This window comes from Euphorbia lathyris, chromosome 7, assembly GCF_963576675.1.
Source record: "Euphorbia lathyris chromosome 7, ddEupLath1.1, whole genome shotgun sequence".
Lineage (NCBI taxonomy): Eukaryota > Viridiplantae > Streptophyta > Magnoliopsida > Malpighiales > Euphorbiaceae > Euphorbia > Euphorbia lathyris.
This window is the reverse complement of record NC_088916.1, coordinates 60,097,106-60,122,315: the sequence shown is the minus strand read 5'-3', so window position 1 is coordinate 60,122,315 and position 25,210 is coordinate 60,097,106. Positions and strand designations below refer to the sequence as shown.

At 42.3% G+C, this 25,210-nt stretch overlaps 1 pseudogene; it reads left to right on the top strand.

Moving 5' to 3' along the window:
- The window catches only part of LOC136200429 (uncharacterized), a 50,932-nt pseudogene extending 26,251 nt beyond the window's left edge, over window positions 1-24,681 (top strand).
- Window positions 24,682-25,210: the final 529 nt, after the last annotated feature.

Below are 25,210 nucleotides of genomic sequence, written 5' to 3'. Positions count from 1 at the left end.
CTGACCATCGCGACTTTAGCTTTCCTGGAAACAGCCTCAGCCTTGAATTGTATAACAGGACAGTTTGTCCTTCGTGAAAGACCTTTTCCTGGATCTTTTTGTCGTGCCAATGTTTGGTCTTCTCTTTGTAGTTTATTGCATTCTCGTACGAGAACAGCCTGAACTCTTCCATGTCACAGAGTTGAAGTTTTCGCTGATCTCCAACAGCATGTTGCTCAAAATTTAAAAATGTTAATGCCCAAAAAGCCCTGTGTTCCATTTCAACCGGCAGGTGACAAGATTTTCCGTATAACAATCTAAACGGAGACATTCCAATTGGTGTTTTATAGGCCGTCCTATATGCCCAAAGAGCATCGTCAAGCTTGTTTGCCTAGTCTCTCCTAGAACTGCCAATAGTTTTTTCTAAAATTCTTTTGATTTCACAATTGGAAATCTCCACCTGTCCACTTGTTTGTGGATGGTAAGGTGTGGCAATTCTTTGAGAGACTCCAAGCTTGCCCATCAGCTTTTCAAATTTAGCATTGCAAAAGTGGGTTCCTTGATCACTAATGATCGCTCGTGGGACACCGAATCTGACAAACAGCCTTTTCAGGAATTTTACAACCACACGGGCGTCATTGGTGGGACTAGCCATTGCTTCAACCCACTTGCTCACATAATCTACAGCCACTAAGATATATTTATTCCCGAAAGACGTAGGGAATGGACCCATAAAATCTATTCCCCAGATATCAAAAATTTCGCAAACAACTATGTTGTTGAGGGGCATGGCATTTCTAGCTGAGATATTGCCTGTTCGTTGGCACTCATTGTAAGTGCTAACAAATAGATGGGCATCTTTAAAAAGTGTTGGCCAGAAAAACCTGATTGAAGAACCTTGGCTGCAGTTCTGCTAGCGCTATGGTGCCCTCCAGCTTCTCGGTCATGACAATGGCTTAGAACATCCTGTTGCTCCTCCTGAGATATACATCTTCGGATAATTTGATCAGCGCACAACCTGAAAAGATAGGGGTCTTCCTAAAAATAATATTTAATTTCAGCAAAAAACTTCCTCCTCTGATTAGTGGACAGGTTGTGCGGCTTAAGCGAACTCGCTAGGTAATTAGCAATATCGGCAAACCATGGCGCAGGCTGTGCGGCATATAGATGCTCGTCTGGAAATTTTTCCAAAATCTCAGGTTGTTCCTGGCTGCCTTGGTGAGAAATCCTTGACAAATGATCAGCATCGACATTTTTCGTTCCCTTTTTATCCTTAATTTCGAGATCAAACTCTTGAAGCAATAATAGCCAGCGGATTAACCTAGGCTTAGCATCCTTTTTTGCGAACAAGTAGCACAAGGCAGCGTGGTCTGTGTGCACAACTACTTTGGATAACACTAAGTAGGGCCGAAATTTGTCGAAGGCATACACAACTGCAAGAAGTTCCTTCTCTGTAGTGGTGTAGTTCTGCTGGGCCTCGTTTAACGTCTTGCTTGCATAGTAAATTGGCCTAAACTTTTTCTTTATCCTTTGTCCAAGAAGGCTCCCACACAAGTATCGCTTGCGTCGCACATCATCTCAAAAGGTTTCTCCCAGTCGGGTCCTGTCAGTATAGGCGAGTTGATCAGCTTGCTCTTTAAGAGTTCAAACGCCTTTAAACAGCTTGCGTCAAACGAAAATTCCACTTCCTTATGAAGTAAGGCTGACAAGGGTAGCGCAATCTTTGAAAAATCTTTGATAAACCTGCGGTAAAACCCTGCGTGCCCCAGAAAACTTCGCACATCTTTTACACTGGCCGGAACAGCCAGCTTTTCTATCACTTCCACCTTCCCTTTGTCCACTTCCATCCCTTTTTCTGAAATTTTATGCCCGAGAACAATTCCACCCGTAACCATGAAGTGGCATTTCTCCCAATTCAAGACCAAGTGGGTCTCCTTGCATCGCACAAGCACGGCTTCGAGGTTGTTAAGACAGCTATCAAAAGAGTTTTCATACACAGAGAAGTCGTCCATGAATATTTCTACGGTCCGCTCCACCATGTCATGAAAAATGGACATCATACATCTTTGGAACGTGACTGGAGCGTTGCACAGTCCGAACGGCATTCGTCTGTAAGCATAAGTCCCATACGGACATGTGAACGTTGTCTTCTCTTGATCCTCACTATGAATTGCGATCTGGTTTTATCCTAAATAACCGTCGAGAAAACAATAGAAGGCATATCCCGCTAACCGCTCTAACATCTGATCAATGAAGGGCAAAGGGAAATGATCATTCCTCGTGGCTTCGTTGAGCTTTCTGTAATCAACACAAACTCGCCATCCAGTTATTGTTCTTGTGGGCACCAACTCGTCTTTCTCGTTGAGGACTACGGTTGTTCCTCTCTTCTTTGGTACAACGTGAACAGGGATGGTCCACACACTATCAGAGATCGGGTAAATAATACCGGCATCAAGAAGCTTGATCACCTCTTTTCGCACAACCTCCTTCATGTGGGGATTCAGTCTGCGTTGCGGCTGGACAGATGTCTTGTGCTCCTTTTCCATCAAGATTCTGTGGACTGATACCTTTTATGTCATCTATTTTCCATGCGATTGCATCCTTGTTCCTTCGCAAAACGGCCATGAGTTGCGCCTTCTGATCTGGAGTTAACTTCGAGGATATGATGACTAGACTTCCGCTGGGTGGTTCAAGGAAAGCATACTCGAGGTGTGCAGGCAATGGTTTCAATTCTGGTTTAGGCACCGGCACAGTTGGTATCTCCGGTGGTTCTTGATGAGTAGGAACAGTCGAATCGAAAGGAGGTGTTGGTAGGTTGGATTCAATGGAACAGCCTGTTCCTTCACATATGTTCACTTCTTCTCCCAATAAAGTCTCCAGAGTGTCCTGTTCCTGCAAAGTAGAAAGACTTTGAAAATCATCTAAGAAACAACATGTGTCATCATTATTGTTTGCACGTCTCATTGCCTCGTTCATTTTGAAGATGACTTCTTCCCCATTAATCCTCAAGAATAATTGTCCCTCTCCTACGTCTATCAATGCTCTACCCGTGGCTAAAAATGGTCTACCTAGGATAATAGGAACATGCAAGTCTTCATCAATGTCCATTATAATTAAATCAACGGGCAATATGAATTTTCCTACTTTGACTAGCACGTCTTCCACTACTCCCCTAGGATAACATACTGAACGATTGGCCAACTGAATGGACATACGAGTAGGTTGGGGTTCTTGATAGGGGTCAAAAACCTATCTTTGGGTACGGTTTTAGGACGGGTTTTAGTGTTATTTAGTTAATAAGCGAGCAATTCTCGCATTTAAATACTTTTGCGTGAGTTAGTTAGAAATTGGAAATGTTTTATTTACTTTTCGTTGTTTAGGCTCGTTTTATGATCAATTTAGGCAAATACGGCCAAAATGGCATGCATATTATAATTCCGTTATCTTTTGAAGCTAATTGATCCGTCAAAAGTCGCACCAAACGAAGCGTTTGCTCAAAATAAGCGATTGGCGGGTCAATTTAGCCTTTGGACTAATGCTATCTGGAGTTTTTGTGCATGCGCAGGGATAAGTTCGGGCGAAAAACACACTTTTGGCATTCAGCGATCGCACAGAGGCATGCCGGGCAAGACTGCTCGACGAACTGGCCTATTTAGGCCAGCTCGCCGAGCTGGCCTTCGTAGGCCAGCTCGCCGAGCAGGCCCTCAGAGGCCTGCTCGGGCGAGCAGGGAGCCTGCTCGCCCTGCTCGGCGAGCAGACCTGTGGGAATTGGTCAAAAAGACCAATTCTGCCCCCACGACTCCACGACCGGCCCCACGACTTCCTACCTGCATAAGGACACGAAATAGGTCAAGAAAAGGGCCCGAACCACGTCTATAAATAGGATTTTTCCAATGTAAATTAATCATCTTTCATTAATTGTAAATTACTTTAGCTTTCCCCTTGAATTTCCTCTCCATCTCCTCCATCTTCATCGACCTCCATTGAAGCTCCTTCAAAGCTGTTCTTCGAGGAATATTCAAGGTCCGTCCTTAAGACCTAGGAAGCCGATTGCAGAGTAGATAAGTTCCTTGAAAGGGATTTTCGTATCTCCTTTTACCTTTCTTTGTTTGTACTCTTTGATACAATATATGAATCCTAGGCTAATTGTATTCTGTGACATTATTCTTCATCTTTAATAATATTTTAGCTCTTATTTTGTTCTATGTTTATTTGTTTAATCTTTGTCTTATGCTTTATTCAATTGGTTTAACTCATTCAAAAGCCCCAAAATCTAGTAGACACATATTGTGAGCTGAATCTGATCTAGTCAGAGCCTAGGAGATTGACGACCTCTTAGTTGATTAAGCCCAAATTGCTGAGCCTTAGACCTAGTTTCGGCCTTACAAGGGAATCAGGCACTAGGAACTTCAGGAGGGTAAGTAGGGTTAATCGCCTTGAATACAAGTGACTTAGATTAGGTTTTTGATCAATAGACCTAATAACCTAACTTCATTATTATCGTTCATACCATGTTCCTTCGGGTAATTGCATTAGTGAAAGATCACCTAGGAGTAGTATAACTTAATTAGGAGTAGTCTAACTTAATTAGGCGTAGGATAACTTAGTTAGAATTAGTACAATTTAGCTAGGAGTAGCGTAATTCAACCTAGGAGTAGATTAACTTAAGAAAACAAACTCAAAACCCACAAAGCCTAGATAACACCTGAGACCAAGTAATTCGATACTTGTGGTAAATAAGTCCTGTGGATTCGATACCTGGACTTTCCAGATTTATTACTTGATAACGACGGGGTACACTTATCCCTTAGTGAGTCTTCTTTACGGAAGGCGCATCAAGTTTTTGGCGCCTTTGCCGGGGATTTATTTCTTCTGCAATATCGAACCAAAGGTTGATTTGTTAGTTTAGGCATTCCTTTGTGAATATCTTTGTTTATATCGTCTATACTTGTTGATATATAATTTCTTTATACTTTTCTATACTTGTTCATATCTGTATACTGTTACTCATCAACTTTTGTGCTAGAACTTCACTTTTTCTCAGCATTCTCTGATCAATGAATTGGCAAGAAAAAGTCGAGTGGCAAGCTCAAAAGTTTACTATCCCATCAAGACAATACATTCATGCCCTGGAGAATGAGGCTCCCAATCCCTCCATGGCCGACTTAAATGAGAAAATGGATATCTTGATGGCGAAACTGAGCCTCAACACCAATGAAAGTGTAAGTTTTATGGGTAATCACCAAAAGTATAATTCTAACCCCAATTCTTACAGCTTTAATGGTAGTGATTGGAGGAGACCTCAACACTCAAATCTGTCCTACGGGAACCCTAACATGTTGAGGCCTCCAAATAGGTTTGTTAATGAGCACAGGGAAAACGAATTGGGAATGTTCCCTTACGAACAAGCAAGCCAAGTTCCTCCACAACCCTCTAGCTCACGAGATGAGGTGCTGTCCTTTTTGAAAGGAATATCAGCCCGACTTACAATCAACGAGGAGGTTTGCAATGACTTGAGCAACCAATTGGCTCAAATAAACCATGAGATGCAAGAGCAATCCCGAGATGCTCTCCCAGGCATAAAGGAAAACATAGAAATCCCACAAAGGGAATCAGCTCAAGCCATCTCCTTGAGGAATGACAAAAAGGTAGAACCAAGTCCACTATCACATGCATCACTCGAGGTAAGTGAGGAACCGGAAGCGGTAAGCAACCCCGGTTCAAAATCTGAAATTCTAAATCATGTGATAGAGATAAAAGATCAAATCAAAACTTGTGTATCTCAACTACCTTTTCCTCAAAAATTAGAAAAGTTTAGGTTTGCTTCATGCTCAGAAGTTTTCATTCTCTTCGACCTACCAAGAGAATCCAAAAGGGAGCAAACCAAACTTTTTCATAATATGTTTAAATTCGACCTCCTGCTTTCATTAAACTTATTAGAGGCTCTTAATCCATTTTGTAGGTACGGGTTATTTCTCAAGGAGTTCGAGTTCCTAACGCGAGTAGAAGCTTACACCTAGAAAGGAACTCCATGTCGAGCTAACCGACTATAAAGTAGCGCTTCTTGGGAGGCAACCCAAGTTTGGATTAAACTTTTTCTAGGTTTGTTTTTCTTTTTAGTTCAACACCACTGGGGGCCTTAAGCTTATGGCGGACGCCATGAGGTCCGCCAAACCTGCTGAGGAGATTGCACAGGTAGTCTACCTTTTGATTTCCTTTCGTTCATCAAGTTTTGGACCGGAGTATGACTCTTTCATGTTTGTGTAGACGGCAAAGCCTGATATTGGTGGATACTGGTCCGCCAAATTGGGAGCCCAAGGTTCTTTCGAGAACGAATCCATCCTAAATGATCTAGATGAGGCCTTGGGTCAGGTGGGCGAAGTGTAGAGGAACTATGACAAGATTCCTGGTTCAATTCATGCTCAAAAGGGGAAGACGGAGCTCCTTTCGGTGAGTTTCTTTTAGAAAAGATGTAGAAAGTATTAGTTCCTTAGTCCTTTTGCTTTTTGATTGAATCGTTTGTTTTTTACAGTTGTATGCTCGCCTTCGCACCATGGAAAATGAGCTCCTTCAGAATGTGGCGGATAAGGCAACTATTGAGAGGTTGGAGAAAGAGATAGTGGAAGCCAATTCCACTATTGCTTCTATTAATGCAGGTCTTGCTTCTGCGAATGCAAACCTTGCTTCTGCCACAACCGCCTTAGTTCTCAGGGATGAGGAGATTAAAAGTTTAAAGGCAAAGATTGCATCTGATGCCAAGAGCCACGAAGACGCCCTTGGAGAAGCTGAATACACTGCGGGTGTGCAAGCTTTTTATTACGGCGAGATGCTTATGGCGTACTTCTCCTTGGCGCATCCTGAGATTAACTTCACAGATCCGCAATTCGCCGTCCCTGAACCAGAAGATGCGGCGAAGTTCAATAAAATGCCAGACGCTAAGGAGTACCTCCGTGATTACGTTCGGAGATGGATGAAGGGACCTATGGAGGAAACCAAACCCTCTACTACGGTCTTGGTGGATGAGCTTGATGAAGTGCCCCTTAAGGCGGATGCAGAACCAATTCCTGATCAGGCTCTTCCACTTGGTCCCACATCTTTGGTGAATAAGGAGGTATCTCCTGATGGCGTATCTACGAATGTGGAGAAGGAGGATCCCCAAGCAAGCACCGTGGGCGAAGAGAGCGCAAAGGAGGATGCTCCTATTGTTGTTTAGCTTGCTTTTATTTGGGATATTGTAAAAACATTTCTAAGTACAATTTGTTTTGATCCTTTATGGGAACTATGTTATTTTACCTTTACGTTTGCGTAAGGAAATATATAGACACCTAGGATTTGGAGTAGGTGGCCAGCCATACTCCACTGTATGAACCTTTGTGAAGGTTTGAAAGCTGTTCTATTCCTTCTAGAGGAAGTAAAGCTTCCCAGGGGATCGATTTGCTACCTATCTTTGAGGTGAAATGATCCGCCCGTAGGACTTGTGAATTCCTTTCTGGGAAGGATAAGAGAGTGTAAAGACCTTGCGTCCAAGGATCGTTTTAACTCTATTGGAGATTGGGATCCGCCTAGAGGCGGATCCGCCCATAAGATTGATCCTCTTATGTTTTTAAGGGCATCGAGGACGTATCTCTAAGATAGCGATACATTGCAAATGTGGAGAGCATTGGATGCCCCCCCTCTTTTTAAGACTGGAATATTGATATTGCTGCAGTAAACAATAAAAAGAACATAGATAATAGAACAAATGATGTTTATTAATGGGAGAAACCTTATTACAGCAAGTAGGTCTTATAAGTGAGCCTCGTTAAAACCTTTAATAAGAAAAACCATATGGGAAAAAGCTTATTAAAGGAAAAAGAGTACTCAAGACCGTGTATACACTTCATTTTCTGACAAAGTATTTGCGGAGATTTTGGAGGTTCCACGTGCGTGGTAGTGTATTGCACTCCATGTCCTGTATTTTAAACGTGGCTGGTCCAATCTTGTCCACTATCTGATATGGACCCGTCCAGTTAAGTCCTAGCTTGCCCTTGCCTTCTCGAGATTGGACTTTATCAGCTTTACGGAGCACGAGATCTCTCACATTTAGATCCACAAGTTTGGCATTTTTATCATGGTAAGCTGCAATCCGCTGTTTGTATGCTGCCATGCGTACATAGGATTGATCCCTGCGATCTTCAATCTGATCTAGGTGCTCCCTTAGTCGTTTGTCGTTGTCCTCTTCACAGTAAAAGGCCACTCGGTCACTGGGGACTTGTATTTCGACTGGAATAACGGCTTCAACGCCATGAGAAAGGGCGAATGGTGTTTCCCCTGTAGCCGTCCTTGGGGTGGTGCGATAAGCCCATAAAACACTTGTTAGTTGATCCGCCCACTTCTTATCATGCTCTCCCAATCTCTTCTTTATCCCCTTCACGATCGTTCGATTGGTTACTTCGGTCATTCCATTGGACTAGGGATAGTAAACGGAGGCGAATCTGTTCAGGATGCCCAACCCCTCATAGAAAGCCTTGAATTCGCCACAATTGAACTGTGTTCCATTATCGGTGATGATGGTATGTGGAACACCGTATCTTCCTACGATGTTGTCTTTGACGAATTCCACCATTCGTTCTGCAGTAATGGAGGAAACAGTTTCGGCTTCTACCCATTTGGTGAAATGGTCCACTGCCACTACCACGTACCTTCTTTGCCGATGAGTCGGGGGAAATGGGCCGACAATATCTATTCCCCAAAGGGCGAATGGAAGTCCTTCAATGATTGGCCTCTGAATGTGTTTGGTAGTATGTGATTCATTCGCATGAATCTGACAATTGTGACAAGATTCTACCAATTTTTGGGCATCCAATTCAGCCGTGGGCCAGTAGAAACCTGCTAACCTGGCTTTTTTCAAGATGGTGGCGGATGCTTCATGTGCCCCACATGATCCCTCATGTAGCTCTTTGAGGATCTGTTGCCCTTCTTCCGGTAGAATGCATTTCAACCAAGGATGACTAAAGGACTTTCTGTAAAGGCCATCATTGATCAAGGAGAAATAAGCTGCTCTCCTGACTATCCGCCGTGCCTCTTCCTTGTCTTCAGGTAAGGTTCCATTTAGCAGATATTGGCGAATGACCGATCTCCAATCATCTTCTACCGTTGTGAGTAGGGATACCTCCTCTGAGGCAAATGCTGGAGCTATTTTAACTTCGAAGGGACAATCCGGATCTATCCAGTTTTCTTCACAAGAAGCCATTTTGGCCAAATGATCAGCCTCTGTGTTGGACTCCCTTGGTACGTGAATCAGCTCCCATTTAGTTTCCTTAGCTTCAAGGTGATCCAGCAACTTTTTGACTTCCGCTACGTATTTGGCCAGAACCTCGTCTTTCACCTCGTAATTCTTGATTACTTGGTTGACCATTATTTTAGAGTCGCTATAGATTACGATCCGCTCCAGAGTGATTTCTTGGAGTAGGCGTAATCCCAATATCAGAGCTTCATATTCAGCAGCATTATTAGTGGCATGGAAATTTAATTTTGCTGTGTATCGTAATTTTATGTATTGGGGACCTTTGATCACAACGCCTGCACCCGCTCCATCCGCCGAGGAGGCTCCATCGGTGTACATTGACCATTCCTCTATCGGAGGCTTGGGATGATCTATCCCTTCATCAGTGAATTCATTCACGAAGTCCGCCAGGACCTGACTCTTTAAAGCTGACCTGCTTTCATACCTCACATCGAATTCGCCAAGGCGAATTGCCCACTCCATCAACCTTCCCGAAGTGTCCGGTTTCTGCAACACCTTTCTCATTGGTATATTTGTTCGAACCACTATAGTATGCGCCTGAAAATATGGCCTAAGGCGGATTGTCGTGGTTACAACAGCCAGTGCCATTTTATCAAGCTTTGAATACCTGGTTTCGGCATCTTTCAAAACCTTGCTCACGTAATAAATCGGAAACTGCTGGCCATCCTCTTCTCGTATCATGACCGTGCATACGGCTTTGTCTGTGACCGATACATACATGTAGAGATCTTCTCCCTTCAAAGATCGACTCATCATGGGTGGCTCTGTGAGGAACTGCTTGATTCCTTCGAAGGCTCTTTCACAATCCTCATTCCACTCGAATGCCTTTTGCTTCTTGATGACTTCGTAAAAGGGCTGGCATCTGCGAGCTGAACAAGAGATAATCCTGCCCAAGGCTATGATACGCCCGTTAAGGCATTGTACCTCTCTGATATTCCGTGGCGCTTGCATTTCCAGGACTGCTTTAACTTTGTCAGGATTTGGGCTAACTCCTTTTTCGCTGATCATGAACCCTAAGAATTTTCCATAGGTTGCCCCGAAAGTGCACTTCTCTGGGTTTAACTTAATGTTGTGGCGTCGGAGTACGTCCAGTACCTCCTTTATATCATCTGCATGCTTTTCTACGGTCGTACTTTTGATGATCATATCATCTACATAGACAGAATAATTACCCCTTTTACTATCTGCGAATATCTTGTTCATCATCCTCTGATAAGTTGCACCTAGGTTCTTAAGCCCGAAGGGCATAACTTTGAAACAATAAGTGGCTTGGTGTGTTACGAACGAGGTCTTGATTCTATCTGAGGGCTCCATAGGGATCTGATGATAACTTGACTTCATATCAGTAAAGGAATACATTGCGTGACCGGCGGTTCCATCTACAAGCATGTCAATACATGGCAAAGGATAGTTGTCCTTGGGGCAAGCTTTATTGAGATCTGTAAAGTCAATGCACATACGGTAAGATCCGCCAGCTTTTTTCACCAACACGACGTTCGCCAACCACTGAGTGTAAAGCACCTCCTCGATGGCATCCGCCCTCTGGAGCTTGGCGATCTCTTCCTCAATCACCTTCTGCCTTTCCGGGCCATGATTTCTCCGTTTCTGAGCCACAGGAACTGCATCCTTATCAATGTTGAGTTTGTGAGAGATTACGTCTGGGCTGATTCCGGGGAGAATTTCATCCTTCCATGCAAAGACATCCTCCGCCTCACAGAGCACCTTGGTGATTGCATCTTTAATCTCGCCCTTGAGCCCCTTAGCCATTCGCACCTGCTTTCCATCCGCCATAAGGTACATTTCGGTCTCGCCCAAGGCCATTGTGACACGCTCCTCTTCATCTTCCTCCTTAGATTGGGGGCGAATCATTAGTGATGCCGAATACGTCTCTTGGGCCACCTTTTGGCTACCTTTGATCATTACACCTCCCTTGGCCGTGGGAATGTAAAGTGTTAAGTGGCGAATGGAGATAAGAGCTGCGACTTCAGAGATAAAAGGTCGTTCGAGGATGATATTGTAAGCTAACTGACCATCCAAGACCGAAAACTCTAAATCTCCCCTCCAAACTTGATCATCGTCTGTAAGCTCACAGTCCAAAGTAACTTGGCCTTTTGTTTGAATAGTATGTCCCGTTACTCCTAAGATATCGACCACGGTTGGCTCTACTTGAACAGGATCAATCCTGAGTTTGGCGAAAGCTCCTCGGGTAATGACATTGCATGAACTTCCAGTATCAATCATTACCCTTTTCATCTCCCAGCCTTCAACCATCATAGTGACGACCAGAGCATCTGCATGGGGTGGTATCTCAGGACCTGCATCTGAAAAGGGGCGATTTAATGACGTCCTGTCAAGGGTGGTAGTCTTTGCCTTTTTCAACGTTGGCTGGTACCCAGGTCCGCCTGCTATGACATTGATGGTACCCTTTCCTTTCTTCTTTGGGTCCTCCTTGGGTCTGTCGCCTTCTCCTCTTTTGCCTTCCGTTTGGATGAACCGATCCAATTTGCCCCTTTCTATGAGACGCTCAATTTCTCGAGCTAATTCCCAGCATGCATCAGTGTCATGGCCATTTTTCCTGTGGTACTTACAATAGTTTTTAGGGTTTTTACCATTATTGGTATACTCCCCCCCCCTTTGGTTCGGGGTATGAAATGCTCCGCTTGTGTTGGTGAACCTCGGCGAATGTCGTCCACCTCTATAAAATCTTTACAACGCTCCATCAGCTCCGCCATGTTGGTGGGTTTCTTTCGGATGAGATCTTCCTGCAAACTCTTGCAGATAGTGTTTCTTACGAAACATTCCACAGCTACGGAGATATCCACATCAACGATTTGTATGCACAATTGGTTGAAAGTGTCCACATACTCCCGAAGGGGTTCATTCGCTTTCTGCTTTAACTCAAAAAGCTTTCCAGATTTCACCACTGCAGGAATACAACCGGCGAATTTAGCACAGAATTCCCTGCTCAATTGATCGAAGCTGTTTATCGAGCCCGGAGGTAGAGATTGAAACCACAAATAGGCTGGGGCCCCCAGCGTGGTGACAAACATTTTACAGAGCACGGGCTCGGTGGCTCGGTTGAGCCTGGCCAGTATTCGATACTTTCAAACGTGAGCTTCTGGATTATCTTTGCCTGTGTATATTGCGAGATTGGGAATCTTAAAAGCTCTTTCTGTCTCCTCCGCCTCAATCCAAGCTGCAAAAGGCGAATCTCTATTGGCGAACGGGTTGTGCCTGGCATTTTCTTCATTCATACGGAGCACCAGGGCCCTTACTCTATCATCAAAATTTTCTGGATCCGCCCTGGGACGGCCTCTTCGTGGCGATCTGCTTGGAGAAGAAGAAGAAGAAGAAGAACTTGAATCAGATGATGGATCTGATGGCGAACGTCTTCCTTCATTACCGCGTCCACTTCCTCCTCCGCCTCCTCCTCCACCACCACCTCTCCCTCCATTTCCTCCACCTGGGGGAGTCGGACCGCTTCCTCCCCCCTGGCCTCCTGACGGGATGTGTCCAACAGTTCCTGAAGGCGGCAGCGGTGGTGGTCCACTTGCATGGGATGCCTTTTCTGGCCTTTTACTTCGCCTTCGGCCAGTAGATGGGGGCGATCTGCCACGATGGGAGGATCTTGCTCGTCGGGGCGAAGGTGACCTTATCCGCTTATCCTTCTCTTTTCTATGCTTCTTGCGAGTTGGCCCTTTAGATCCGCCAAGGGATAAATTCATCCGTGGACGCCTGGGTATATCGGACCCACCAAGATTCAACCCCGGACCCCCAGATCCGCCAGGAAGGGTCGTATCATTTCTTTGACTTCCCTCACCAGGGGATAACTCCCGATTAATTGGTCGCTTGCCACCTGATGTCGTGGTAGTTAACATGGAATCCATGTTGTGAGCTTGAAGGAACGAGGAGCTATGGGCACCTGGTCCAAGGCCAAAGTTTAACAAAGGCAAAGATGAAACGATTGAAGTAGACGTCGTGCTCCAACGCGGAGGAAGAGTCATGTATGTTCGAAGGCGATTTCCTATCTTGAGTCCATATCGCGCCTCGATATCTTGTGCACACATATTGATAAAAGCAGCGGTAGGCATGTTATTGTCGACATGCGTTATTGGAGCGGTTGTATCGGTGCGACCAGCACTAGATGGTGTAACTAACGGTGTTTCAATCCCTGAGGAGGGATTTTCACCTCCGTTGGTCATTGCGTTTTCAGTGTGAATGAAAAAACCCTTTGTTTGATTAAGGATTCCACGTTCACCGTACCAATGTTAACTTGAGGAAAAATCCTTGATCGGAGCACTTCCCTGTGAGGTGCCGTTGGGATCGGCCGGGGACACTCCGATGCCAAAGTCAGTAAAATGGATCAAGGAAACCAACGGAATTGACGAGAATGGTGAGAATCTGTGTGTACCTTGATAACCTAGGGGATCAGGCTATATATAGCTGGGAAGTTGTAACCTTCAGGTAACTAGAAAGTCTCCATTAATGCCTCATTAATGGCGGTTACGGGTTATTCTGAACCTGGCGGATTAGCTAATTAATAACTCATTAATGATCTTTTATGGCCGAGTCAGCGGCCAGCCGTTATAGAGGCGAAGGGAGAGATTCGCCTTATAGGTCCGCCAGCGGATCTCTCTGAGCTGATCTGGGGAGATCCGTCAACCAGCTTCCTTTTGGAGACCACTACGCGGCGTACTTTGAGGTGAATATCCCTTTTGGTCCTCAGGATAATATCTCAATGTTATCAGTAAGTTGTCTTCTCCACCCTAACTTCTTTCACATGTGTTTTATTGTTTTATATGCAATGTTGGAACTTATTGCATGATTTAAGTGCGAGGAGGAGGGGTAGACAAACTTACAAAAATTTGTATAATTTTTAAATTTTTGTTGCATCGTGTCTAGTTTAGTTTAAATGTTTTCGGGTTTTATTTATGTTTTTGCATGTTTAGGACCTAAAACCGTGAATCTCCTTCGAATCTAAACTTCGTTATTTGTCCTTGAGGGCTGAGAACCGAATCTAAGATCGCATGACAACTAGTTTAGGTGTAGGACACAATCCTTGTATCTGTAAAAGCATGAGCTAAAGTTTGCATTTAGACCCTACTTTTGAAGAAATGCTAAAATCATTACTTAGGTAGATAACTTAAGAATTGAAGGCATGTGATATTAAACTTGAGTTTGGGGAGAACTAGTAAACACAAAATTGAAACCCAAAGAATTGTGAGTTGAATTTGAGCCCAAGAGCGAACATCAAAAAGCTCTTTTTCTTGACATTTTTGTGTGAATGCTTTGACTTGTGGAAAGATTACAGATTTTGCACCTAATACTGTGTTGAACCTACATGCAATGATTTGAGATGGTAGACGATGAAATCAGCCTCATTAGAATTAACCCTTTTCTTTACCTTATTTTCTCTTTTTCATCCACTCTAGGAAGCCCCTTTGAGCCTATATTTTTGTAGTTTGTAGATTTTTCTTTCGTCCTAACCCAATTTTTGCAAACCATCACTTGGTTTGTTACTTAACCCAGTTTTTGCAAAGCTCAAATTGAGCCTTTGTTTTCTTCTAGTGCTTTATCCTTGTTTATGGCATCATAGTAGCAAGCCAAAAGGCTAAGAAGTGATTGAGCAATGCTATCCAAAAAAAAAAAACAGAAAAAGAAAAGAAAAGAGACGAACAAAAGAAGGAGAACTCTATCTCCCAGTTCTTAAAACCAAAACGTCTCAAAGAAAATATAACGAATAAAAAGCTCAGTCACTTCATACTCGCTAAAGCCATTTTAACTTTATTTTTCTAGCGCTAGAACTATTAACCCTTGTTGTACCTTTAACCCTCTAACCACATTACAACCCCAATTCGAGGCTGTTTTTGATATCATCGGAGTCATATAGCATAGTAGAGGAACTCGGATGAACGTGCAAAATCAATGTAATCCTAAGCAAGAACATAAGCCGAGAGTAAACACTTTAGCCACCAAAATTGTGTGAAATGAGTGAACTACCTATGGTGAGGTGTTTTACTTAGCGATCCCCTCAAGCTCGTTTAATTGAACATGTGTCCTTTTTCTTAAAACATATGACCTATGATAACTGAAATGCGGCTTTTGGATATCGTGTCTCTACTCTGTATTTCCGAATGCATGTAATTACAGATGCTCGAAATTGTGTCAAGCACCTAGTCAAACCGGGAGGTTTTCTAGCTTTCTTGTGATTGCATGTTTAGTTTTTTAGTTTATTTAGGGACAAGTAAAGTTTTAAGTGTGAGGAGGTTTGATAGGGGTCAAAAACCCCTCTCTTTGGGTACGGTTTTAGGACGGTTTTTAGCGTTATTTAGTTAATAAGTGAGCAATTCTCGCATTTAAATGCTTTTGCATGAGTTAGTTAGAAATTGGAAATGTTTTATTTACTTTTCGTTGTTTAGGCTCGTTTTATGATCAATTTAGGCAAATACGGCCAAAATGGCATGCATATTATAATTCCGTTATCTTTTGAAGCTAATTGATCCGTCAAAAGTCGCACCAAACGAAGCGTTTGCTCAAAATAAGCGATTGGCGGGTCAATTTAGCCTTTGGACTAATGCTATCTGGAGTTTTTGTGCATGCGCAGGGATAAGTTCGGGCGAAAAACACACTTTTGGCATTCAGCGATCGCGCAGAGGCGTGCCGGGCAAGACTGCTCGACGAACTGGCCTATTTAGGCCAGCTCGCCGAGCTGGCCTTCGTAGGCCAGCTCGCCGAGTAGGCTGTGCCGGCTCGCGACGAGCAGTGCCTGCTCGGCGAGCAGACCTGCGGGAATTGGTCAAAAAGACCAATTCCGCCCCCATGACTCCACGACTGGCCCCACGACTTCCTACCTGCATAAAGACACGAAATAGGTTAAGAAAAAGGCCCGAACCGCGTCTATAAATAGGATTTTTCCAATGTAAATTAATCATCTTTCATTAATTGTAAATTACTTTAGCTCTCCCCTTGAATTTCCTCTCCATCTCCTCCATCTTCATCGACCTCCATTGAAGCTCCTTCAAAGCTGTTCTTCGAGGAATATTCAAGGTCCGTCCTTAAGACCTAGGAAGCCGATTTAAGAGTAGACAGGTTCCTTGAAAGGGATTTTCGTATCTCCTTTTACCTTTCTTTGTTTGTACTCTTTGATACAATCTATGAATCCTAGGCTAATTGTATCATGTGACATTATTTTTCATCTTTAATAATATTTTAGCTCTTATTTTGTTCTATGCTTATTTGTTTAATCTTTGTCTTATGCTTTATTCAATTGGTTTAACTCATTCAAAAGCCCCAAAATCTCGTAGGCACATATTGTGAGCTGAATCTGACCTAGTCAGAGCCTAAGAGATTGACGACCTCTTAGTTGATTAAGCCCAAATTGCTGAGCCTTAGACCTAGTTTCGGCCTTACAAGGGAATCACGCACTAGGAACTTCAGGAGGGTAAGTAGGGTTAATCGCCTTGAATACAAGTGACTTAGATTAGGTTTTTGATCAATAGACCTAATAACCTAACTTCATTATTATCGTTCATACCATGTTCCTTCGGGTAATTGCATTAGTGAAAGATCACCTAGGAGTAGTATAACTTAATTAGGAGCAGTCTAACTTAATTAGGCGTAGGATAACTTAGTTAGAATTAGTACAATTTAGCTAGGAGTAGCGTAATTCAACATAGGAGTAGATTAACTTAAGAAAACAAACTCAAAACCCACAAAGCCTAGATAACACCTGAGACCAAGTAATTTGATACTTGTGGTCATTCTCAAGGTACGGTTTGAGACGCTGCCCGTTCACTTTGAAAGGGGCATCACCGTTTTTGAAAATTTCCACAGCTCCATGCTCGAACACCTTGTTTACAGTGAATGGTCCTGACCATCGCGACTTTAGCTTTCCTGGAAACAGCCTCAGCCTTGAATTGTATAACAGGACAGTTTGTCCTTCGTGAAAGACCTTTTCCTGGATCTTTTTGTCGTGCCACTGTTTGGTCTTCTCTTTGTAGTTTATTGCATTCTCGTACGAGAACAACCTGAACTCTTCCATGTCACAGAGTTGAAGTTTTCGCTGATCTCCAACAGCTTGTTGCTCAAAATTTAAAAATGTTAATGCCCAAAAAGCCCTGTGTTCCATTTCAACCGGCAGGTGACAAGATTTTCCTTATAACAATCTAAACGGAGACATTCCAATTGGTGTTTTATAGGCCGTCCTATATGCCCAAAGAGCATCGTCAAGCTTGTTTGCCTAGTCTCTCCTAGAACTGCCAACAGTTTTTTCTAAAATTCTTTTGATTTCACGATTGGAAATCTCCACCTGTCCACTTGTTTGTGGATGGTAAGGTGTGGCAATTCTGTGAGAGACTCCAAGCTTGCCCATCAGCTTTTCAAATTTAGCATTGCAAAAGTGGGTTCCTTGATCACTAATGATCGCTCGTGGGACACCGAATCTGACAAACAGCCTTTTCAGGAATTTTACAACCACACGGGCGTCATTGGTGGGACTAGCCATTGCTTCAACCCACTTGCTCACATAATCTACAACCACTAAGATATATTTATTCCTGAAAGACGTAGGGAATGGACCCATAAAATCTATTCCCCAGATATCAAAAATTTCGCAAACAACTATGTTGTTGAGGGGCATGGCATTTCTAGCCGAGATATTGCCTGTTCGTTGGCACTCATTGTAAGTGCTAACAAATAGATGGGCATCTTTAAAAAGTGTTGGCCAGAAAAAACCTGATTGAAGAACCTTGGCTGCAGTTCTGCTAGCGCTATGGTGCCCTCCAGCTTCTCGGTCATGACAATGGCTTAGAACATCCTGTTGCTCCTCTTGAGATATACATCTTCGAATAATTTGATCAGCGCACAACCTGAAAAGATAGGGGTCTTCCCAAAAATAATATTTAATTTCAGCAAAAAAACTTCCTCCTCTGATTAGTGGACATGTTGTGCTGCTTAAGCGAACTCGCTAGGTAATTAGCAATATCGGCAAACCATGGCGCAGGCTGTGCGGCATATAGATGCTCGTTTGGAAATTTTTCCAAAATCTCAGGTTGTTCCTGGCTGCCTTGGTGAGAAATCCTTGACAAATGATCAGCAGCAACATTTTCCGTTCCCTTTTTATCCTTAATTTCGAGATCAAACTCTTGAAGCAATAATAGCCAGCGGATTAACCTAGGCTTAGCATCCTTTTTTGCGAACAAGTAGCGCAACGCAGCGTGGTCTGTGTGCACAACTACTTTGGATAACACTAAGTAGGGCCGGAATTTGTCGAAGGCATACACAACTGTAAGAAGTTCCTTCTCTGTAGTGGTGTAGTTCTGCTGTGCCTCGTTTAACGTCTTGCTTGCATAGTAAATTGGCCTAAACTTTTTCTCTATCCTTTGTCCAAGAACGGCTCCCACACAAGTATCGCTTGCGTCGCACATCATCTCAAAAGGTTTCTCCCAGTCGGGTCCTGTCAGTATAGGCGAGTTGATCAGCTTGCTCTTTAAGAGTTCAAACGCCTTTAAACAGCTTGCGTCAAACGAAAATTCCACTTCCTTATGAAGTAAGGCTGACAAGGGTAGCGCAATCTTTGAAAAATCTTTGATAAACCTGCGGTAAAACCCTGCGTGCCCCAGAAAACTTCACACATCTTTTACATTGGCCGGAACAGCCAGCTTTTCTATCACTTCCACCTTCGCTTTGTCCACTTCCATCCCTTTTTCTGAAATTTTATGCCCGAGAACAATTCCGCCCGTAACCATGAAGTGGCATTTCTCCTAATTCAAGACCAAGTGGGACTCCTTGCATCGCACAAGCACGGCTTCGAGGTTGTTAAGACAGCTATCAAAAGAGTTTCCATACACAGAGAAGTCGTCCATGAATATTTCTACGGTCCGCTCCACCATGTCATGAAAAATGGACATCATACATCTTTGGAACGTGGCTGGAGTGTTGCACAGTCCGAACGACATTCGTCTGTAAGCATAAGTCCCATATGGATATGTGAACGTTGTCTTCTCTTGATCCTCACTATGAATTACGATCTGATTGTATCCTAAATAACCGTCGAGAAAATAATAGAAGGCATATCCCGCTAACCGCTCTAACATCTGATCAATGAAGAGCAAAGGGAAATGATCCTTCCTCGTGGCTTCGTTGAGCTTTCTGTAATCAACACAAACTCGCCATCCAGTTATTGTTCTTGTGGGCACCAACTCGTCTTTCTCGTTGAGGACTACGGTTGTTCCTCCCTTCTCTGGTACAACGTGAACAGGACTGGTCCACACACTGTCAAAGATCGGGTAAATAATACCGGCATCAAGAAGCTTGATCACCTCTTTTCGCACAACCTCCTTCATGTGGGGATTCAGTCTGCGTTGTGGCTGGACAGATGGCTTGTGCTCCTTTTCCATCAAGATTCTGTGGACACAGACTGTTGGACTGATACCTTTTATGTCATCTATTTTCCATACGATTGCATCCTTGTTCCTTCGTAAAACGGCCATGAGTTGCGCCTTCTGATTCAGAGTTAACTTCGAGGATATGATGACTAGACTTCCGCTGGGTGGTTCAAGGAAAGCATACTCAAGGTGTGCAGGCAACGGTTTCAATTCTGGTTTAGACACCGGCATAGTTGGTATCTCCGGTGGTTCTTGATGAGTAGGAACAGTCGAATCGAAAGGAGGTGTTGGTAGGTTGGATTCAATGGAACAGCCTGTTCCTTCACATATGTTCACTTCTTCTCCCAATAAAGTCTCCAGAGTGTCCTGTTCCTGCAAAGTAGAAAGACTTTGAAAATCATCCAAGAAACAGCATGTGTCATCATTATTGTGTGCACGTCTCATTGCCTCGTTCATTTTGAAGATGACTTCTTCCCTATTAATCCTCAAGAATAATTGTCCCTCTCCTACGTCTATCAATGCTCTACCCGTGGCTAAAAATGGTCTACCTAGGATAATAGGAACATGCAAGTCTTCATCAATGTCCATTATAATGAAATCAACGGGCAATATGAATTTTCCTACTTTGACTAGCACGGCTTCCACTACTCCCCTAGGATAACATACTGAACGATCGGCCAACTAAATGGACATACGAGTAGGTTGGGGTTCTCCTAATCCAATTTTAGCATATACAGAATAAGGCATCAGGTTTATGCTAGCTCCTAGGTCACATAGTTCATTTTCAATATTTAGCTTTCCAATTGAGCAAGGAATAGAAAAACTCCCTGGATCTTTTAGCTTCTTGGGTAGCTGCTGCTTGTTTTGGAGTATTGACGAATAATCTCTGTTGAGTTGGATCATGGAAATGTTTTCCAGCTTCTTCTTATTAGACAGGATGTCTTTGACGAATTTGGCGTATGTAGGCATCTGTGCCAACGCTTCTACGAAAGGAATGTTGATGTGCAACTTCCTTAAGGTGTCCAATACTTTAGAATTCTGTTCTTCCAGCTTTTTGTTGATCAATCGTGTTGGGTATGGCATAGGTGGAACATACGGCGATGGTGGCTTATACATCTTTTCGCTTTCCCCTTGATCCTGCTTACTGGTACAGGTTGTCTTCCTACTTTCTTCTTCACTGGGAACAGCCTGTTCCTGCTCCCCTTCAGCTTCTTTGGACGTTCCTGTGCATTCAGCATTTTCATCAGTCGAATTAATGTGTTGAGTTTGCTTACCAGATCTCAGGGTGATTGCCATGACATCGCCCTTTGGATTTGGCTCTGTGTTGCTCGGCATTATTCCCTTTCCTTTCGATGTAGATGCAGCCAACTGGTGAACTTGTGTTTCCAGATTTTTAATTGATGCTTGTGTCTGTTTCATGAATTGCATCATCATTGTCTTCATATCTGGCTCTACATCTTCCTTTGGTGTCACAGGTTGTTTATAATGCTGCTGAGGTTGCCTTTGGTAGTGTCCTCCCTGCTGTTGTTGATATCTCGATTGTTCTTGCTGGTTCGGCTGGCCTGTCCATCCAAAATTTGGATGGTTTCTTGTGGCAGGATTATACGTGTTGGAGTATGGGTTAGGTGGATTCCTCTGATTATATCCTGCGTAATCACATTCTGCCTGTGTGTCCTTTCCCTGCTTAACTTCGGGACAGTTGATGCTAAAATAAAGACCTCCACAAAAATCACAAACGTCATTGAATGGTGGTTCGTTGTGAATCGAAGATACATTTATCTTGCCCAGCTGTCTAGCAAGCTGTTCTACCTGACTTGTCAATTTTGACACAACATCTTCATTTCCCATCTTTTTTCCTTCACTTCTGGCGGAGTGCTAGTTGTAACTTATGCTTACTACCTTCTCAATAAGGTCATACAAAGCCTGTGGCTCAAGATCTTCTGGGTTACCATTGGTAATGGATTCAATCTGGATTTTGTAGATGTTTGTTACACCATTATAGAAATTCTACACTTGCATCCACATAGGGATACCATGATTTGGTACCCTTCTCAACAGCTCTTTGTATCTTTCCCAAGCTTCTGCTAACGACTCATCCTCTTTTTGCACAAACCGAGACACTTCATTTCTCAGTTTTATGGCTTGTCGAGGTGGGAAATATTTCATCAGAAAAGCTCGTGCCATTTCTTCCCAACTTGTGATTGTCCCTGGCTGTAAATTTCTTAGCCAGTTTTTTGCTTTATCCCTTAGGGAAAAAGGAAACAGCTTTAGTCTGATTACGTCGTCAGAAACGCCTCTATTAGATCTGAATGTGTTGCACAACGTGATGAATTCTTGAATATGCCCATTTGGATCTTCAGATTGAAACCCATTGAATTGTACCGATGCCTAGATCATCTGTATCATGGACCCCTTCACCTCGAACATGTTGTTCCCCTCGTTGGGCAACACGATACATGATGAATGTCCCTCTGTGGTTGGTCTTGAATAATCTCTGATTCGCATAACAGGAGGGTTGTTATTCTCTCCTTCTTCTTCTTGGTTTGGTGTAACTGGTTGTTCGGGTGGTACCCTTCCAGCCATTCTTCTCTCTCTTTGTCGTGCACGTCGAGCTCCCGCTCTGTTTCGTCTACACGTTCTCTCTACTTCGAGATCGATAGGAAAAACAGGAGGTCCAGCTCTGTGCATAAACTGGTAAAGAACTTCTTTTTCCTGCACGCCTTAGCAAACAGATTAAAAACACCCTGTTTCACAGAAATTTCAAATAAATTTTGTTGCTTTCAATCCCCGGCAACGACGCCAAAAACTTGTTGTCCTCTAATATGACTCTAGCAAGTGTACTAGATACAAGTAATAAAGTGATAAGTCAAGTATCGTATCCACATGGATTGAGGTCCAAAATTATATGAGAAAATCGTTGCTGAACAGTGTGCGTGTATAAAGGTATCTTCTTAGTGGGGTTGATTGTTTGAGTCTGGTCAGTTAAGATAAAAGAGTGCTAAAGCTATAAAAGATATGACAAATAGATGACAGTTTAAAGGATAGAACAGGCTAGGCACTGCCGAACAGGTTGTGCAAAGTCATACAACACTCCAACGAATTAGTGACAATACCAATGAAGTCAAAGTATCAGCTTTAATGCCCACTTAATTCAACTTTCGTGTGTTCTTAAGTTCCTAAGATTTACTAGAACCAAATAGCCTCCTAAAGGAACTTTCTTTCTTGCATTAAGATCAAAGCTGCATTTCTGTTAAGAAAACCTTTGACACAACCATCTAACATGTCTGCTTCGATGTTGCGAGATTGATAGAGAAATCAGTGAAGATGCAAGTAGTGTCCTAACATTCATCTATCACATGCATAAATTCCGAAGCACAGAAATATAAACCCTCATCAACACATCATTGGCGAAATACTACAAATTCATTGAAAGAGTTATAAGACTTACATCACCGGTCCGGACTGGCCGCGCCTATTCAAAATGGATTACTCACTCATATCAAGCAGTGAGTAATCGGAAGTTCTTTTTGCATTCAGAAACTCCATTGGAGCTCTCTTCTATCGCCCCTATCAGTTACTTTTCTATTCTAAAACAAATATCTGATGATCATGCCCCGTCTTTCCTTTGCTACATCTATTTAAGGGCCAAAATTGGTACCCGAAAGTACCCTTTCAAAAGTAATACAGAAATAAGTCAACACTAACTACAACTAAACAAAATAGAAATGATTATGGATCCTTTTGACCCTTGAACACTCAAGGGTCGAAACTTCTTATCGTCATGTTACTTTAGGTAATGCCATCGAAACACTTTTCCACCTGCTGCCTCTGCCACGCCCACCTCTGTTCTGTCACTGTCCATCATCAGAATATCCGGCGTTTGACCGCTGGATCATAGAAAGGCTCTACTCCTCTTTGGCAGTTGCGAAACAAGCTGTTTCCAGCAAGTTTGGCTTTAATCTTTGCTTATCTGCAAAAAAACATTAATCAACCCTTTATTCTTGCAATATAACATAAAAACACCCCAATTCTCGTATGAATATTATGTTAAACTTAGTCAATTTCATGCCTAACACAAACCATAGTTTAATCTTCCATAAATGCATCTTACTTGTGGAGATATTGCAAAGTGCTTAAGTTATCAAAGAAAATGAGGTTAGAGACTGGTAGCATAAATAGTGACTTAGAAGAGTTAAAAACATTTTCTGAATGGATTTTAAGGATTGGAAATGGTACAATTGGTGGGCCAAATGATGGAGAAGCTACATTTGATATACTTGATGAGTTACTAATTAAAGTTACTGAGAATCCTATTGCAGCAATGATTGAAAGCACATATCCAAATTTGATGGAAAATAGTAAAGATCGAGTGTACTTACAAGAACGTGCCATACTTGCACCAACATTGGATATTGTCAACAAAGTTAATGAGTACATGTTATCTGCCAGGTGAGGAAATCAGCTACTTAAGTTCAGATTCTATTTGTAGAACTGAAAGTGATTCTCATAGCCATGAGGATATATACACTCCATAATTTTTAAATAGCATAAACTCATCAGGTTTGCCAAATCACAAATTGGCTTTGAAGATTGGGATACCCGTTATGCTACTTCGCAATATAGATCAGACCAATGGATTATGCAATGGCACTCGGCTAGTCGTAACTCAATTAGGAAAAATATATCATCGAAGCTGAGAAAATTACAGGCTGCAATATTGGACAAAAGGTTTTCATTCCTCGACTGACGTTAACTCCATCCGATATTAAGTTACCATTCAAATTCCAACGAGGACAATATCCCTTAGTCGTTTGTTTTGCCATGACAATTAATAAAAGCCAGGGACAATCACTTTCACATGTTGGATTATATCTTCCACGTCCGATTTTCAGCCATGGTCAATTGTATGTTGCAGTATCTCGAGTAAAAAGCAAAAAAGGATTAAAAATTCTTATTTGTGATGAGGAACATAAAACATACAATTGTACTCAGAATGTTGTATATAAAGAAGTTTTTAATAATATAGACTGATTCATTTATTCGAAGTTTTTTTAAGAGAAGTTATATATAATATTTTTTTTAAGTAAGTTATATATAGTATTTGAATGCTTACTATTATTTAAGTATTTCCTAATACTTTTATAGAATAGTTTTAATATTACAAAATTAATCAAATTATGTGCATAGCACGGGTTTACAGCTAATAAGCATATGAAGAGGAGAGTGGAAATATTGTTTGTCCATTAATTAAATTTTTTGTTTTTTTATTAATGAAGTATTAAGTCAATAAATTAATTTTAGTTAAATAGAATTAAATTGCAATTGTAACCACTCAGTAAAAAAAACGTTTTATAATTAATATGTGAAATTGATTCTATTAATTAGAATCATTATGCTCAACATTTGAGAATTTGAAGAGATTCAAATAATAATATTTTTTAATTAATATTTTCCAACAACTTGTCTTATGCTCATGTTTCATTTTCATCTGTTAAAAACTATTGAAATACTAACAATTTTGTACAAACCACAATATAATAGTTAAAAACTATATAACAAA